This window comes from Rhinoderma darwinii, chromosome 1 (assembly GCF_050947455.1).
Source record: "Rhinoderma darwinii isolate aRhiDar2 chromosome 1, aRhiDar2.hap1, whole genome shotgun sequence".
Lineage (NCBI taxonomy): Eukaryota > Metazoa > Chordata > Amphibia > Anura > Rhinodermatidae > Rhinoderma > Rhinoderma darwinii.
This window is the reverse complement of record NC_134687.1, coordinates 574,844,164-574,860,622: the sequence shown is the minus strand read 5'-3', so window position 1 is coordinate 574,860,622 and position 16,459 is coordinate 574,844,164. Positions and strand designations below refer to the sequence as shown.

Here is a 16,459-nt window from a genome sequence, read left to right as displayed (position 1 = left end):
GGACATTGCAATTGATTCATTTGCTTTCTACACAGATAGTAAAGTTGTGCTTGGTTATATATACAACCAAACAAAACAATTCTATGTATATGTCAGCAACAGAGTAGAACGCATTAGAAGTTTTTCTACTCCTGGGCAGTGGCAGTACATCTCCACTGACCTTAACCCAGCTGATCGTGGAACAAGACCTGAACCGGCAGCAGGCCTATGCGACATGTGGTTGTCACCTCCAAGATTCTTGTATGAGGATCCCTGTTTAATTCCTACCAACACCACCTATGAGATGGTGGATCCGGAGTCTGACAAGGAAATCAGGCCTACAAATACCACGCTCTTCACTTCTGTAATTCCAAAATTGAAGCTGAAGTCACATCGCTTTGAACGCTTCTCAAATTGGTCATCTATTGTGCGAGCTGTTGCTCACCTAATTCATATCGCTCACTGCTTTGCTAAGGACACATCAGAGTGTCATGGCTGGCATATCTGTAAAGAACACCCTACTGTCGCAGACATCGAACATGCTGAAGAAGTCATTACCCGTTGTGTGCAACAAGAAGTATACAGTCAGGAGATTGACAATATTACAAAGGGTATCAATCTTTCCAAGAGCAGTGCACTCTTTGAACTGAATCCAGTGCTTGATCATCACAAATTGCTGAGAGTGGGCGGCCGTATAGTGAGATCTGATCTAAGTAGCAAGGAACAAAATCCTGTCATTATACCAGGTCGGCATCATATTGCTACACTATTGGTCCGACACCATCATGAAAGAGTGCAGCACCAAGGCAGACAGTTTACGGAAGGTGCCATCAGGTCAGCCGGCTTGTGGATCGTAGGGATGAAGAGATGCATCTCCTCCGTGCTCCATAAATGTGTCAAGTGTCATAAGTTAAGAGGAAGACACCATCAACAACAAATGGCAAATCTCCCAGCAGACCGGCTAAGTACGGAACCGCCCTTTACTCATGTTGGGGTGGATGTCTTTGGCCCATGGTCAGTTGTTACACGAAGGACCCGTGGTGGAGTCGCAAACAGCAAACGGTGGGCTGTGCTGTTTACATGTCTCAGCATCCGAGCAGTACACATTGAAGTGATTGAGTCTATGGATTCTTCTTGCTTCATCAATGCCCTCCGAAGATTCTTCTCTATCCGAGGACCCGTCAAGCAACTGAGGTCTGACTGCGGCACTAACTTCGTGGGAGCCAGCAAAGAACTGCAGTTAGACAATTTCTTGTCTAACAATGGGTGCACATGGGTGTTTAACCCTCCACATTCGTCTCACATGGGAGGATCATGGGAACGCATGATTGGAATTGCACGCAAAATCCTTGACTCCATGTTGCTGGATCACAAGTCTTTGCTTACTCATGAGATCTTGGTCACCTTTCTTGCAGAGGTGTCCGCCATAATCAATGCAAGGCCACTAGTCCCAGTATCCTCGGACCCTGATTCCCCAGTTATTCTTACCCCAGCTACGCTTCTTACCCAGAAGATCGGGACTGCTGCAATCCCTGCGGGAATCTTTGACCACAGCGACATTTACCGACGCCAATGGAAACAGGTACAATACCTGTCCAACGTGTTCTGGCACCGCTGGAAGACAGAGTATTTGCACATACTTCAAAGCCGTCACAAATGGCAGACGTCGAGACCTAACCTCCAGGAAGGTGACCTTGTTCTTCTAAAAGATAAGGAAGCCCATCGCAATGAATGGCCAATGGGTCTTGTTACCAAGGTTATGCCTAGTGATGATGGAAAGACTCGAAAGGTAGAGGTCAAGGTGACCAAAGGAGGCTCAGTGCGAGTTTTCTTCCGCCCAATCACTGAACTAGTGCTTCTTCTTCCAAAGAAAGAAGGCACATAAAGGACACAGTCCCCAGCTGGCTGCTAGCTGTGTTATATTTGGAACACCTTACCATTTGGAATATACAGTGGGTTGGTGGAAGTGTTGGCAAGTTGCGGCTTCCCCAATCCGAAGATGGGTTTTTTACTTGGAACTTGTACAAGCGGATACCTACTGTTGCGGACTATCGGCAACAGACTTGGACTATAACTATTGTCATTGTTTGCATGTTCTTTTTGTCTTTCAGGTTCCAGGATCCACTACTGGACATTATTCAAGGACATTCTTTCAAGTTTGATTTTATTGTGAAATCTAAAGATTTCAGACGGGGAGTGTCATGTCCCTCGACTTAGGTTTCTATTCACTGTCATGTTATGTTATATGCTCCTATTGAAGTTGCTTTGCTTTATTTAGTTTGTCCCTGCTATCTCCCTGTAGCTAGGCTCTGAGGTAATAGCTCCTCCCTTCTTTCTGTGCCTAGTTGTCTTTCCTCATGGTTCCCATACTGTGTAGTCATCTCCTGCTCAACTCTGGCAAAATATCATCTTTTCACCTGCTGGTTTGTGTACATTACAAGTATTTCAGCCTGAAAATAAACTTCTCTGGAAACTTCCCACGTGCCTCTTCAGCTGAGTTGACGCTATCTGACAGTGTCTTGGTGTGAGTACCGGTTCAATACAGACATATACAGTGAGATTGTCTCAAGGGCCCTACAACTTACAGCCTGGTCATGGAGTCAGAATACTAGCAGAAAAAAAGGGGGCACAGTGCTTTCAGTGTGGCCATCAATATGTATACCTAGAAAACCCCTTTAGGGTAGCTTCACATGCATCTTATTTTTTTGTGGCGTTTCTTGTCAGATATTATCCGTCAATGCAGAAATATTTAAAGCACTACAAAACATTGCCTTTTTTTAGGCTTTTATGTGTTGTTTTTTTTTGCTTATTGCCGTTTTTTTACAATCGCAGCAAGCATTGATTTGGCATTTTTTCAGGCAGTAAATGGCGTTTTCTCCCTCTTCAAAAAAACTCAGGTGTCAAAATGTGTTGCCTTCCTTAGGGTATGTGCACACGAGAAGTGCCTTTTACGTCTGAAAAGACAGACTGTTTTCAGGAGAAAACAGCTGCCTCGTTTCAGACGTAAAAGCTCCTCCTCGCATTATGCGAGGCGTCTTTGACGCCCGTAAATCTTGAGCTGCTCTTCATTGACTTCAATGAAGAACGGCTCAAATTACGTTGCAAAGAAGTGTCCTGCACTTCTTTGCCGAGGCAGTCATTTTACGCGTCGTCGTTTGACAGCTGTCAAACGACGACGCGTAAATGACAGATAGTCAGCACAGTACGTCGGCAAACCCATTCAAATGAATGGGCAGATGTTTGCCGACGTATTGGATCCGTATTTTCAGACGTAAAACGAGGCATTAAACGCCTTGTTTATGTCTGAAAATTGGTCGTGTGAAGCCAGCCTTATGGTGTTTTTGTGCTGATTTTTCAGAAAAAAAAAACATGTGTTGCAAAGAGGAATATTTGCATCACATGATTAAATGATTTGCAATGTTAAAATAACGACACATAAAAAAAATGCATATAGTAAAACACATTATTTGGAAAAAACACCATGAAAAAAGCGTGTGTGTAAGAAGCCTTAGGCCGGATTCCACATAGCTTAAGCACTGTGGAATTCCCGCAACGGAATTGCGTGCGGCAATTCCGCAGCGTTTACAGTAGCAGCAGAGTGGTTGAGATTTAGTAAATCTCACCCAGGCTGCAAAAAAAAAAAAAAAAAGCAGATTTCAGAGGGGATAAGTATGTATGAATGGCTTCCTTCCGCAGCGGAATTTCCATCTGAGAAATCGCACGACAATGTGATGCAAATTTTTGGACGGAATGTCCTGCGGGTTCAGTGTCAGACATGCTGCATGATTTTTACGCAGCGTATCCGTCCTGTGGGAACCCGGCCTTAGAATGGTTTCACATACAGCGTTTTGGTGGGTCTTCCGTAGCGCCTTTCGCTGCGTTTTGTTTTTTTTGAAAAAACACTGTGGCTAGATGTTAGTTTAATGAAATAAAATAAAAAAAGTCTACGTACACAGCATACATATTTTAAACAGTGCAGGTGTTGCATGTATTTTTTAAACAAAACCCAGGAACGGGACCTAAAAAGAAGAAAAAGCAAGGCCTTAAGGCTATGTTCACACGGGCTGGACGCTGCGTAAAAGTACACCGCGAACCTGCCCTGGCGGCCGCAGGCAATTCGGCCAAAAAAACGCATTAAATTATGCCGTTTTTTACCTGGAATGTACACTGCAGAAAATTCCCCTGCCGTCCTGCAGTCCGGTCTCCTGGGAAACGTTATCCCAGGAAGCCGGCCTGGACGAAGAAGCACACAACTCTGGGTAAGTATAAAAAAAAAAAATCTGAGTTGCGATTTTCACAGCGGAATCGAAGCTGTTACGCTGAAAATAAAAAAATTAAAAATTGCAACATCTATTTGTTGCAGGTTTTACCGCCCCATTGAATTAATTCAGGAAAACCCACAACAAATAAGCAGCGATTACGCAAATAGAATGGAGATACTGTGGATTTTAAAAAAAGCACCGCAGGTCAATTTGAGCGTTTTTTTCTACGCAGCGTGTGGCTGAGATTTGTTCACGTCTCATCCACTTTGCTGCTACTGTATCATGCCGCGGATTTTCCGCAACAAAATCAGTAGTACTTACGCTACGTGTGAACTTACCCTAAAAGTATCTCCTCTCTTGGATCCAATTCTGGTTTAGGCAAAAAAAATGCATGCAAAATCTGCAGCAAATCTGCACTGTGTGAACAAGGCCTAAGAGAGGATTCATCATGGGATCATTCGTTGCAGAAAATTTCTGCGAACGAAAATAAGTTAGATTTATCTAAGACAGGGGTGGGCAACGTCCGGCCCGTGGGCTGTATAAGTACTGCGAGATCATTTGGTCCAGCCTGACATCACTTAGAATGCGCTGCCGCAACAACATTCACTGATTGGCTCTGTCCGTCCTACTCACTCGCATTTAGGAGCAGAAGGGCGGATGGAGCCAAGTATGGCGGCGGCGGTCTGAGGTCGGTGCATGCCGGCTCAAGGATGGACCAGTCCGGTCACCTGACCAGAGTCAGTGACGTGAGGTCAGGTGACCGACTGGTCCACTCCCGGGCCGGCACAGTCCAGTCACCTGATCTCACATCAGTGATGTGAGGTCAGGTGACTGGACAAATCCACTCCAGTCACAGCACGCCCCGACCTCACTGACCGCCGCATCATTCCCTCCTTGGCTCCGCCCACCCTACTCACTCAAAGTGAGGTCATATGACTTAAAGGGTTGTTTTTTTGTCCATCAAGGGCTTTTATGATATAACCACAGGATACTTTATAAACGTCAGATAGATGTGGGTCCCACCTCTGGGTCCGAGATCTATCTCTAGAACGGGGCCCCCTAAACCCCGTTCTACCTCTTTGTGTTGTGGCTGACTCGTGTGATATCCGACAATGAAGACAAAAAAACAGCGTAGCTTGCTGAGCTACGTTGTTTCTCTAAGTCCCATAGAACTGAATGGTAGATATGGAAACAGCGTAACTCGCATGCTACGCTGCTTCCGTAACTGCCATTCCCTACTATGGGAGTTACGGAAACAGCGCAGCTCAGTGAGATAGGCTGTTTTCTTCTTCATGGTCGGAAATCAGCCGGAACAAAAAGAGAGGTGGAACGGTGTTTAGGGGCCCCCTTCTAAAGATAGGTGCGGGTCCCACATCAGGGACCCGCATCAATCTGACAGTTTCTAACATTTCCAGTGGATGTCATAAATGTCCCTGATGGGCAAACCCCTTTAAGTTAGTAGGGACAACTTACAGCTGAGAGTTCTTTTCAAAACTTACCATTGCAAAGAGTCCACTGCGCTCTAGACTGACCGACGCAGCAACATCATCAATACCGGCTAACATCACACGCCTCACCAAAGAGAAGCAGTTCCAGACATCACATTAGAGGGGAGTTAATTAAATGTTTGACCAGATATAGCAGGCACATTTTTAAGTTGATAATTTTGAATGGCCCGCGAATGATGTTATAAATATCCAAATGGTCCTTGGCAGAAAAAAGGTTCCCCACTCCTGATCTAAGAGTATGTTAACACAGTGTGGATACTCTGCAAAAAGTGCACGGCGTATCAGTCCTAGAACCCGCAGGAAATTCCGGCCATAAAACCGCACCAAATTGTGGTGCAGATTTTCGAAAAAAAAAAGCCAATGCTTACCCCGCTGGGCATTGTCATAGCGATGTGTCCCTCCGTTCTCCGTGCAGCCCGGCCCCCTGTGATGACGGTGCAGCCCACATGACCTTTGCATCCTGTGATCGGCTGCAGAAGTCACGTGGGATGAAACGTCCTCTTAGGAGGCCAGGATACAAGGAGAATGGGGGGATGCGTCGGTATGACAACAATTTTATTTTCATTTTAAACAAGAAAGGGATTTTTTTTTCTTTTGGTTTGCGATGGAATTGCAGCTTTTCCGCTGCAGAAATCACAAAATTTGCCATTTGGTGCGGGTTTTACCTCCCTGCAGCCAGGCCTCCTGTGAGAACGCTGCAGCAGTCAAATGGGATGAAACGTCATCCCAGGAGGCCAAGATGCATGGGGAACAGCCGAGGAAACAAGGAGTCGCTGCTATGATAACGCCAGGGGGTAAGTATGGACTTTTTTTTAATCAATTCAAATAATTTTTTTTTTTCAGATTTTACATTTTAGCTGTGGTTTTGTGCTTTTCTGCAGCAAAAAAATGCAACTTGTGCTATTTGTTGAATTTTTTTGTTTCCCATTGAACTCAATAAGGGAAAACCGCAACAAGAATGCAACGATTACACAAAAAAACGCATTGCAGGTCAATTATTGTTTTCTTAGTGGATATTTTTCCCCAGCGTGTGGATGAGATTTGTTCAAATCTCATCCACTTTGCGGCTACTGTAATTTGCTGTGGATTTTCCGCAAAGAAATCCGTAGCTAATTTGCCTAGTGCGCACATACCCTAGGCATTATATTATCTCAACAGCCATAATCGTGTTGTCATCTGCTACAGAAATGAAACCAATGACATTACAATATGGAGCTGGAGTGGGAAATAGTCTCAGGAGGAAGCAATTTCCTAGATACGACTCATTTCAGGCTTGTTCAGATCTGCCATTTATAATAAAAAAAAAAAAACTCCTCTAGTTTCCATATGTGTATGTCACCCAAGCAAGTGAATAGTATACATCATTGATTTCTATAGAAAAACTAACCCGACTTAGGCTTCGTTCACATCTGCATTAGGGTTCCTTTCTGACATTCGGTCGGAGCTTCCCGTCAGAACAGGACCCGGACTGAGACAAACGGAAACCATAGGTTTAATGGTGACGGATCCGATGCCAATGATTTCGGTTTGTCTCCGTTGTGCAAGGGTTTCGAAGTTTTGACGGAATGAATAGCGAAGTCGACTACGGTAATGATTCTGTCAAAAGCACGGAAGCCTTGCACAACGGAGACAAACGGAAACCGTTGGCACCGGATCAGTCACCATTGAAATCAATAGTGAGACAAACGGAAACCTATGGTTTCCGTTTCTCTCAGTCAGGGTCCCGTTCTGACGGGAAGCTCCGGCGGAACGTCAGAACAGGCCTCTGACGCAGGTTTGAAGAAAGCCTTATATTTTCCACTATTGGCAGAACTTTGGCTAAATTCTCACCAAGTGGTGCTTTGTTAGCAAATATGCAGAGAAAATCTCCTGATGTTCCCATGGAGTTGGTAAACATATGTCACAAGGGTGTCCTTAAGGCATAAGTTTAGCCCGGATGCATTGAGATCCCGCAGTCTCAACTATAATGAAAATAATAATTTTACTGCAGAAACACAGTAAAAACAGCAAGAAACCTGCTGTTGTATATAAAATTTGCTACATTCAATGCTTCACACAAATCTGCAGGTAAAACCACTGCGGAAAATCCACAGTTTTTCTACAACAATATGCCCAGCAAAAAACGGATTTTAGAGACAATGTAACCTGCATTTTTTTTTTTTCTTTCTGCTGTAGATTTTCTTTTGTAGAATATTTGCAGCATCTTCTGCCTGTGGGAACATACCCGAAGGATGGGTTCCCACATGTCGGATGCGTTGGTAAAAACCGCGCATTGTATCCGACCTGGAACCCACAGTACATTTAGTCCGAAAAACCGCACCACATTGGTGTGGTTTTTCGAAACGGCATTTGCGCTGTGGAGAGCAGTGCAATAAAAAAAAAAAAACATCCATACTTACCCCCTCCCTCTTCACTGCGCATAGTCCGGCCTCCTACGATGACGATTGGCTGCAGCGGTTACATGGAATAAAATGTTGTAATCGCGTAATTTGCGATGTAACCACGGTCTTTCTGCCGCAAAAGTCGCAACATATGGCTTTCTGTTGCAGGTTTTGCATCCCCATTCAATTCAATGGAAACAACCACAAAGGAAAATCAACGAAAAGAAAGCATAAATTGACAAGCTGCGGTTTTAAATTCCGCTCAACAGGTAAATTTATTAACGTTTACACAGAGGTTTTTTTTCCGCAACTCTGAAAAAATAAATTCAGACTTACCCAGAACACCCTGCTTCTTCCTCCAGTCCGGCCTCCTGGGGTGACATTTCCTCCCTTGTGACCGCTGCAGCGTCACATGGGCTGCAACTTCGTCCAGGAGGCTGGACCGGATGGCAAAGGAGGGACACATCACCATGACAACGGCCTAGGTAAGTACGGGCATTTTTTTATTATTATTTCTACGCTGCTTACCGCAGCAGAAATTCCGGCGGAAAAAAACGGTTTGGCTTTTCAGACGGAATGCGCTGCGGGTTCCGGGTCGGATACGCAGTGTGTATCTCATGCAGCGTATCTGGCCCGAGGGAACCCGGCCTATGGCTGGGTTCTAAATACTGCTGAATTGTCTGCGGGAATTCCACAGCATTTACAGTAGCAGCAAGGTGGATGAGATTTAGTAAATCTCATGCGGAAAAAAAAAACTGTGTAAAAGTTAGTAAATTGACAAGCGATGGGAATTTAATTCCGCAGCATGTCACGCTATGCTGCGTTTTTGTTGATTTTCTGTTGCAAGTTTTCCTCATTGAATTCAATGGGGATGCAAAACCCGCAACAGAAAGCCAAGTGTTGCATTTTTTGTGGCGTAATTGCAACGATTACGCTGCAAAAATCGAAACTCCGAGTCCTGCCTCCTTGGATGACTTCTCAGCAGGCTGCAGCATCACATAGCCTGCAACGTCGTCGTTGGAGGCCAGAGCAGACGTCAAAGAATGGAGGGATAAGTATGAGCGCTTTTTACACAGCCAAAATTCCGTCCAAAAACCGCACCACATCGTTTTTCATCGATTTTTCAGACAGGAGGTGCTGCGGGTTCCAGGTCAGATACGCTGCATGAGTTTTACGCAGCGTTTCTGACCTGGAACCCGCAGCACCTTCCGGGTATGTTTCCACACACAGGATATGCTGCAGATTTTCTGAAACCGAAAATCAGCAGCAGAATCTCAAGAAAAATATTGGTAAATCGGTCACGAAAATCTGCACCAAATAGTGCGTTTTTCTTGCTCATATTGCTGCGGAAACGCAAATCTATTGCAGAATTTAGACTCCACATTGAAGTCTATGGGCCAAACACGTAGAATCTCTGCACAGTACCGGCAGCATAAATTGACATGCTGCGAAATTGAAAGTCGCATTGCAGAACGTTTTCCGCATGACTTTTCTGAGGTTTCTTTTTCGCAGCTTGGGCATGAGATTTTCTAAATCTGATTCACTTTGCTGCTACTGTAAATGCGGCATAATTTCCACACAGAATTCCGTAGAGCTTACGCTACGTGGGAACCCGGCCTTAGGCTACCTTCACACAGGGCAGATATTCTGCGTAAAAGATACACAGTGTATCTAACCTTGCGGCCACAGGGAATTCCTATTTGTGCAGTTTTTCGGCCGGAACGTCCGCTGTGGAAAACAAAACAAACAAAAAACATTGGTTGCAGCGGTCACATGAGAAGAAACGTCATCCCAGGAGGCTGGCCTGGACAAAGCACAGAATTCTGGGTAAGAATAAGATTTTATTTTAGTCTTGCAGCTTTCCGCGGGTTTTACCTCTACATTGAATTCAATGGAAAAAACCTGCAAAACAAAAGCAGCGATTATGCAAATATGGACATGCTGCAAGTTAAAAAAGCGCATCATTTACATAGCGTGTGGATGAGATTTGTTCCAATCTCATCCACTTTGCTTCTACTGTATTATGCTGCAAACTTTCCACAACAAAAAATGTTGCAGTAAAATTGCAGTATTTACGCAACATGTGAACCCGGCCTTAAGCCAGGTTCCCACGTAGTGTTAGGCCGTGTTCACATGAGCGTGTGCGTTTTGCACGCGCAAAACACGCGGCGTTTTGCGCGCACAAAAGGCACTTGACAGCTCCGTGTGACAGGCTCGTATGATGCGCGGCTGCGTGCTTTTCGCGCAGCCGCCATCATTATGACACTCCGTTTGGATGTTTGTAAACAGAAAAGCATGTGGTGCTTTTCTGTTTTCATTCATCCTTTTCACAGCTGTTACGCGAATCACGCTGGTCGCACGGAAGTGCTTCCATGTGGCATGCGTGGATTTCACGCACCCATTGACTTCAATGTGTGCGTGATGCGCGAAAAACGCCCAAAGAACGGACATGTCGTGACTTTTTTTCAGCGTACTCACGCGGAGTAAAAATCACGCACATGTCTGCACGGCCCCATAGACTAATATAGGTCTGTGCGACGTGCGTGAAAATCACGCGCATTGCACGGACGTATATCCCGTTCGTCTGAATAAGCCCTTAAATGCTATGGAATTTCCGCAATGGAAATCTGTAAGCATTCCACAGCATTTACAGTAGCAGCAAAGTGATTTAGAAAATCTCATGCCCACGCTGCGGAAATAAAAATGCAGAAAAGTTGCAACCTGCCGCAACAATTCCGTCGTGTGAACAGGGCATTAGGCCCCATGCACACGAATGTGTTTTTGCGGCCGCAATTCCCCCGAAAATCCAGGGGAGAATTGCGGCCCCATTCATTTCTATGGGACCATGCACACGACCGTAGTTTTTACGGTCCGTGCATGGCCCGGGAGCCCGCACCGCAGAAAGAACGGACCTGTCTTATTACGGCCGTGTTCTGCTCCGGGCTCATTGAAAATAATGGCCGCGGCCATGTGCATGGCCCGCGATTTGCGGGCGGCTTGCGGATGACTGCCCGCAGCTGGCCGACCCGAAAATCACGGCCGTGCACATGGCTACGGTCGTGTGCATGAGGCCTAAGGCTGGGGCTAGAGAGAGTTTTCTTTATTGTAGTGAGTGATTTAATCTCTGTCCAAAAGGAATGCATTAGGGTAGGGCCATTTAACTTACTTAAAAAAATAAAAAAAAGTTGATAAATCGCTATCCATAGGAATGCATTAGGCTAGGGCTTCACACAGAGTATTGATCTCACTACAAAAAAAACAAACATTGCTATCGCTGTGATAAATCGCTGTCCATAGGAATGCTTTGACTAGCTTGAAAATCTCTCCAAAAACCGCTCCTGGCAAGTGAGTAGCTCCGAAACTCTGGCATGTAGTGATTAAAAAAGCAATTGCTAGCAAATCTCTTGACTGGAGCGATTGTGAAGAGATTTTCAAGCTAATTGAGTAGCTTGAAAATCTCTTCACAATCGCTCCAGTCAAGAGATTCCTATGGACAGCGATTTATCGCTCACTATTAAAAAAAGCCTATGTCTCCCAGACTTACTTTATTCTTCACAAGATAAATTAATTAACTGTGATCAAGTAAATGTAAGATTAATTAACTGAAAGAGGGACCCAAAAGGACCAAAATTTTTTTATAAAAAACACCAAACACATAAAAACACAGTAACATGCAATGCTTTCCGGTTTGTCAGGCCATGCTAGACCGGCCTCAGTTTATACAATGCCAGGTTGACCGGTAAAGATATTCTTTGACCGAATAAGCAAATAAAAAATTTCAAGTAAAAAGCTTATTCAAATAGGACCATACTCCATAGAAAATTCAAACCTATTGGTAGGAAAAAAAAATATCTCGCTCTCAACATTTTACTAAAGCAGATCAACTCGTCTCTGGGTGGATTCCCAAAAGATGAAAACACACAACCTAAATTATGAGTAAAATACACTCCGTATTATTATGCGGGGGGAGAAGAATTAATGGAATGGTCACCATTCCCCGTCCACCTGCTGTATGTAAAACCAGCCTTAGATATAACACATCCGATTCTTTTCTTTTTATTATAGGGTCGACAAGCATCGAAAATCCCTTTTTCAAACTTTGGATCCCCCCAAGACAAGCTCATCCCAGGGAATCCCATCGCTAGCAAAATCCAGCATTATATGTCAAGTACTGTTGGACGTCCATTGATATCAGTAGAGGCTGACAGTCCTCTCGACGAAAGAGCCACAACTGCCACAGGTCTGAGCTACAGCTAAATAGGAGATTTCGCCTCTATCGTCTAAAAATGACCGAACAGGTCAAAGAAGAAAGGCTTATCTAGCCCAAGAACATAATGATAATCAATGCAAATGATTGGGAACACACTTTAGTATGTGCGATTTAATGTGAATGACCCCCAAATACACGTCGCGTTCACATGATAAACTATGGACGTTTTAAAACACGTCTGATAAATTAATGATAGACAATAAAGAATAACTATCTGCAATATATAAAGTACATGATATACGTGTGCTTCCGTATCAGTCCACAACTTACAATATATACAGTAGATCACATACGTGTGCTTCCGTATCAGTCCACAACTTACAATATATACAGTAGATCACATACGTGTGCTTCCGTATCAGTCCACAACTTACAATATATACAGTATATCACATATGTGTGCTTCCGTATCAGTCCACAACTTACAATATATACAGTAGATCACATACGTGTGCTTCCGTATCAGTCCACAACTTACAATATATACAGTATATCACATACGTGTGCGTCTGTATCAGTCCACAACTTACAATATATACAGTATATCACATATGTGTGCTTCCGTATCAGTCCACAAGTTACAATATATACAGTACATCATATACGTGTGCTTCCGTATCAGTCCACAACTTACAATATATACAGTAGATCACATACGTGTGCTTCCGTATCAGTCCACAACTTACAATATATACAGTAGATCACATACGTGTGCTTCCGTATCAATCCACAACTTACAATATATACAGTAGATCACATACGTGTGCTTCCGTATCAGTCCACAACTTACAATATATACAGTATATCACATACGTGTGCTTCCGTATCAGTCCACAACTTACAATATATACAGTATATCACATACGTGTGCTTCCGTATCAGTCCACAACTTACAATATATACAGTATATCACATACGTGTGCTTCCGTATCAGTCCACAACTTACAAAATATACAGTAGATCACATACGTGTGCTTCCGTATCAATCCACAACTTACAATATATACAGTAGATCACATACGTGTGCTTCCGTATCAGTCCACAACTTACAATATATACAGTATATCACATACGTGTGCTTCCGTATCAGTCCACAACTTACAATATATACAGTATATCACATACGTGTGCTTCCGTATCAGTCCACAACTTACAATATATACAGTATATCACATACGTGTGCTTCCGTATCAGTCCACAACTTACAATATATACAGTATATCACACACGTGTGCTTCTGTATCAGTCCACAAGTTACAATATATACATGTGCTTACATATCAGTCCACAAGTTACAATATACACAGTATATTATATACATGTGCTTATGTATCAGTGCACAAGTTATAATATATACAGTATATCATATACGTGTCCTTATGTATCAGTCCACGAGTTACAATATATACAGTATAATCAAGTTTGGAGTAACAAAAGAAACATTCATGGTGTTGTCTCTTTGAAAGTTTCAACGTTCTATAGCTTAGGTGTATTTTCACCAGTCGGTTTGGCGCGGTTATTGACTTGTCCCAGTTACGAAAATCACAGGAAAAAAACAACATAAACTGCTCAATTACATACACTCATAGATGGATCGCAGAGACTAGTATGTATACATCTGCAAACACTACTACTACATATGCACATAGAGGTTAAGGCATCAGATTTAAAATAAAGGCGCAGAATTAAAGTAGCGGCATTTTCTTACCTCTCAGGACTAGCAGCACCTGTCCCACAGGCTGGACAAGGAGAGAGAACAGACCTGAAGTGCTGCACACAGGATGGGGCAATGAGTCACTGCTAGACACCTCCCGGCTCACATTACGCATGCCTATAGGGAGTGGCTGTTCCATCAAGAGACTGGGATGCAAGGAAAGCTGTCAAGCAGCTTTCAGAGGCTGCTATGCTTTATTCTTTACTACAGGAATGATCAAAGCACACAGAGGGTTAATAAGTAACATTCATAGGAGGATATTGTGTAAAGAGAGGTAGAGGAAGAAGTGAGTGTAAAAGTAAGATTAGTTGCAAACCATTTAATCGAAAAAGATCCAGTACTTACTTAGCGCTCACGCACATGGCCGTATTATGGCATACAGGCTCCGAGTTGCACGGAGCTGTAATATGGCACCCATAAACGTATATGGAGCCCTACTGTACCTCCTTATGGATTTTGTATCTGTCTGATTAATATGGAATTTGAATGTTTCACCATTTGCCGTGTTAGGGAACCCACACACGTGGCTGATTTGTTGGGGAATTTTCTCCGCAGCAAAATCTGAATGTGTTATATGTGGATTTTGCTGCGGATTCACCGTGGATTTCACCAATCTACAATGAAAAGAGTGAGATTCGCTCTTATTTCTGTTCGGAGAAAGTTCTTCCGCATGTGGATGAGATTTGTTCAGTCGCACATTCAGATTTCTGCCGCGGTTTTGCAGTTTTATCTAATTCATTTAATGGGGATAATCCTCGTAAAAATTCTGCTGTCTGAACAAGGCTTTATTTTTTTCCTTTTTTTGGATCCACCCCTGAGTTTGGTTAAAAAAACTGCAATACAAACTGCCACAAAAACTGCATGCGTGAGCTGTCTTTCCTTTAGGCTAGGATCACACACACAGTTTTGATGCAGTTTTTGGCTACGTTTTTAGATCCAAAGCCAGAAGAGGATCCAAAAGGAAGGAAGGGTATTAAAAAAAAAAAAAAGACTGATGCATCCTTTTTTCTTTTGTGTCCACTCCTGTGTTTGGCAAAAAAAAAAAAACTGCCAAAAACGGAATCAAATATGCGTGTGTGATACTGGCCTAAGAATTTTCCCTCCTTATGTATTTGCTAAAAAAAAAATGGCAAAAAAATTGAATGTGTGTGAACAGTGGCAGATTAAGTGTACCATGGGCCCTGTGCTGTTGACACAACTTGGGCCCCCTCCTTCCACCTCAGGGTATGTTCACACGAGGGCGTCCGTAACGGCTGAAATTACGGGGATGTTTCAGCCTGAAAACATCCCCGTAATTTCAGCCGTACCGGCATGTGCAGGCGCTTGAACGCCGCGTCCATTACGGCCGTAATTAGCGCTGCTATTCATTGGAGTCAATGAATAACGGCTCCAATTACGGCCAAAGAAGTGACAGGTCACTTCTTTGACGCGGGCGTCTATTTACGCGCCGTCTTTTGACAGCGGCGCGTAAATATACGCCTCGTGTGAACAGACAAACGTCTGCCCATTGCTTTCAATGGGCAGATGTTTGTCAGCGCTATTGAGGCGCTATTTTCGGGCGTAATTCGGGGCAAAAACGCCCGATTTACGTCCGTAAATAGGCCGTGTGAACATACCCTCACACGCAATCCAATCCCCCCCAACCTGCTGACACTGTACCGTCAGGGTATGTGCACACGGTAGCAGGCATTTACGTCTGAAAAGACAGACTGTTTTCAGGAGAAAACAGCTGCCTCGTTTCAGACGTAAATGCTCCTCCTCGCATTTTGCGAGGCTTCTCTGACAGCCGTAAATTTAGAGCTGCTCTTCATTGAGTTCAATGAAGAACGTCTCAAACTACGTCTGAAAGAAGTGTCCTGCACTTCTTTTGACGTGGCTGTATTTTTACGCCTCGTCGTTTGACAGCTGTCAAACGACGATGCGTAAATGACAGGTCGTCTGCACAGTACGTCGGCAAACCCATTCAAATGAATGGGCAGATGTTTGCCGACGTATTGTAGCCCTATTTTCAGACGTAAAACGAGGCATAATACGCCTCGTTTACGTCTGAAAATAGGTTGTGTGAACCCAGCCTCAGTGCCACTGACCTGACGGATACAGGTTTTAGCACTAGATACAGCTGCTCTGTATTCAGGATATAAAGCAGCTGTGTCTCAAAAAGTAAAAATAATTTTTAATAAAAAGTATTTAGAAAGTTGCACCAGACACTGATACACTGTTTTATTAAAGAAAAAGTAATAAATAATTACAATAATAATAAAAAATTGTAACACCTCTCTTTAAAGTGTAACTAAACTTTTAAAAAATTTTGACATGTCATACTGATATGTCAGAAGTTTTAATCG

At 43.5% G+C, this 16,459-nt stretch overlaps 1 protein-coding gene across 1 annotated transcript in view; it reads right to left on the bottom strand.

Moving 5' to 3' along the window:
• Positions 1 to 14,138, bottom strand: part of ELOVL7 (ELOVL fatty acid elongase 7) — a 65,315-nt gene extending 51,177 nt beyond the window's left edge. Inside the window, exon 1 of the mRNA XM_075854899.1 lies at positions 14,109 to 14,138. The gene's annotated coding sequence lies outside the window, so the exon portion shown is untranslated. The remainder of the gene's footprint in view (positions 1 to 14,108) is intronic.
• Between the last annotated feature and the right edge of the window lie 2,321 nt (positions 14,139 to 16,459).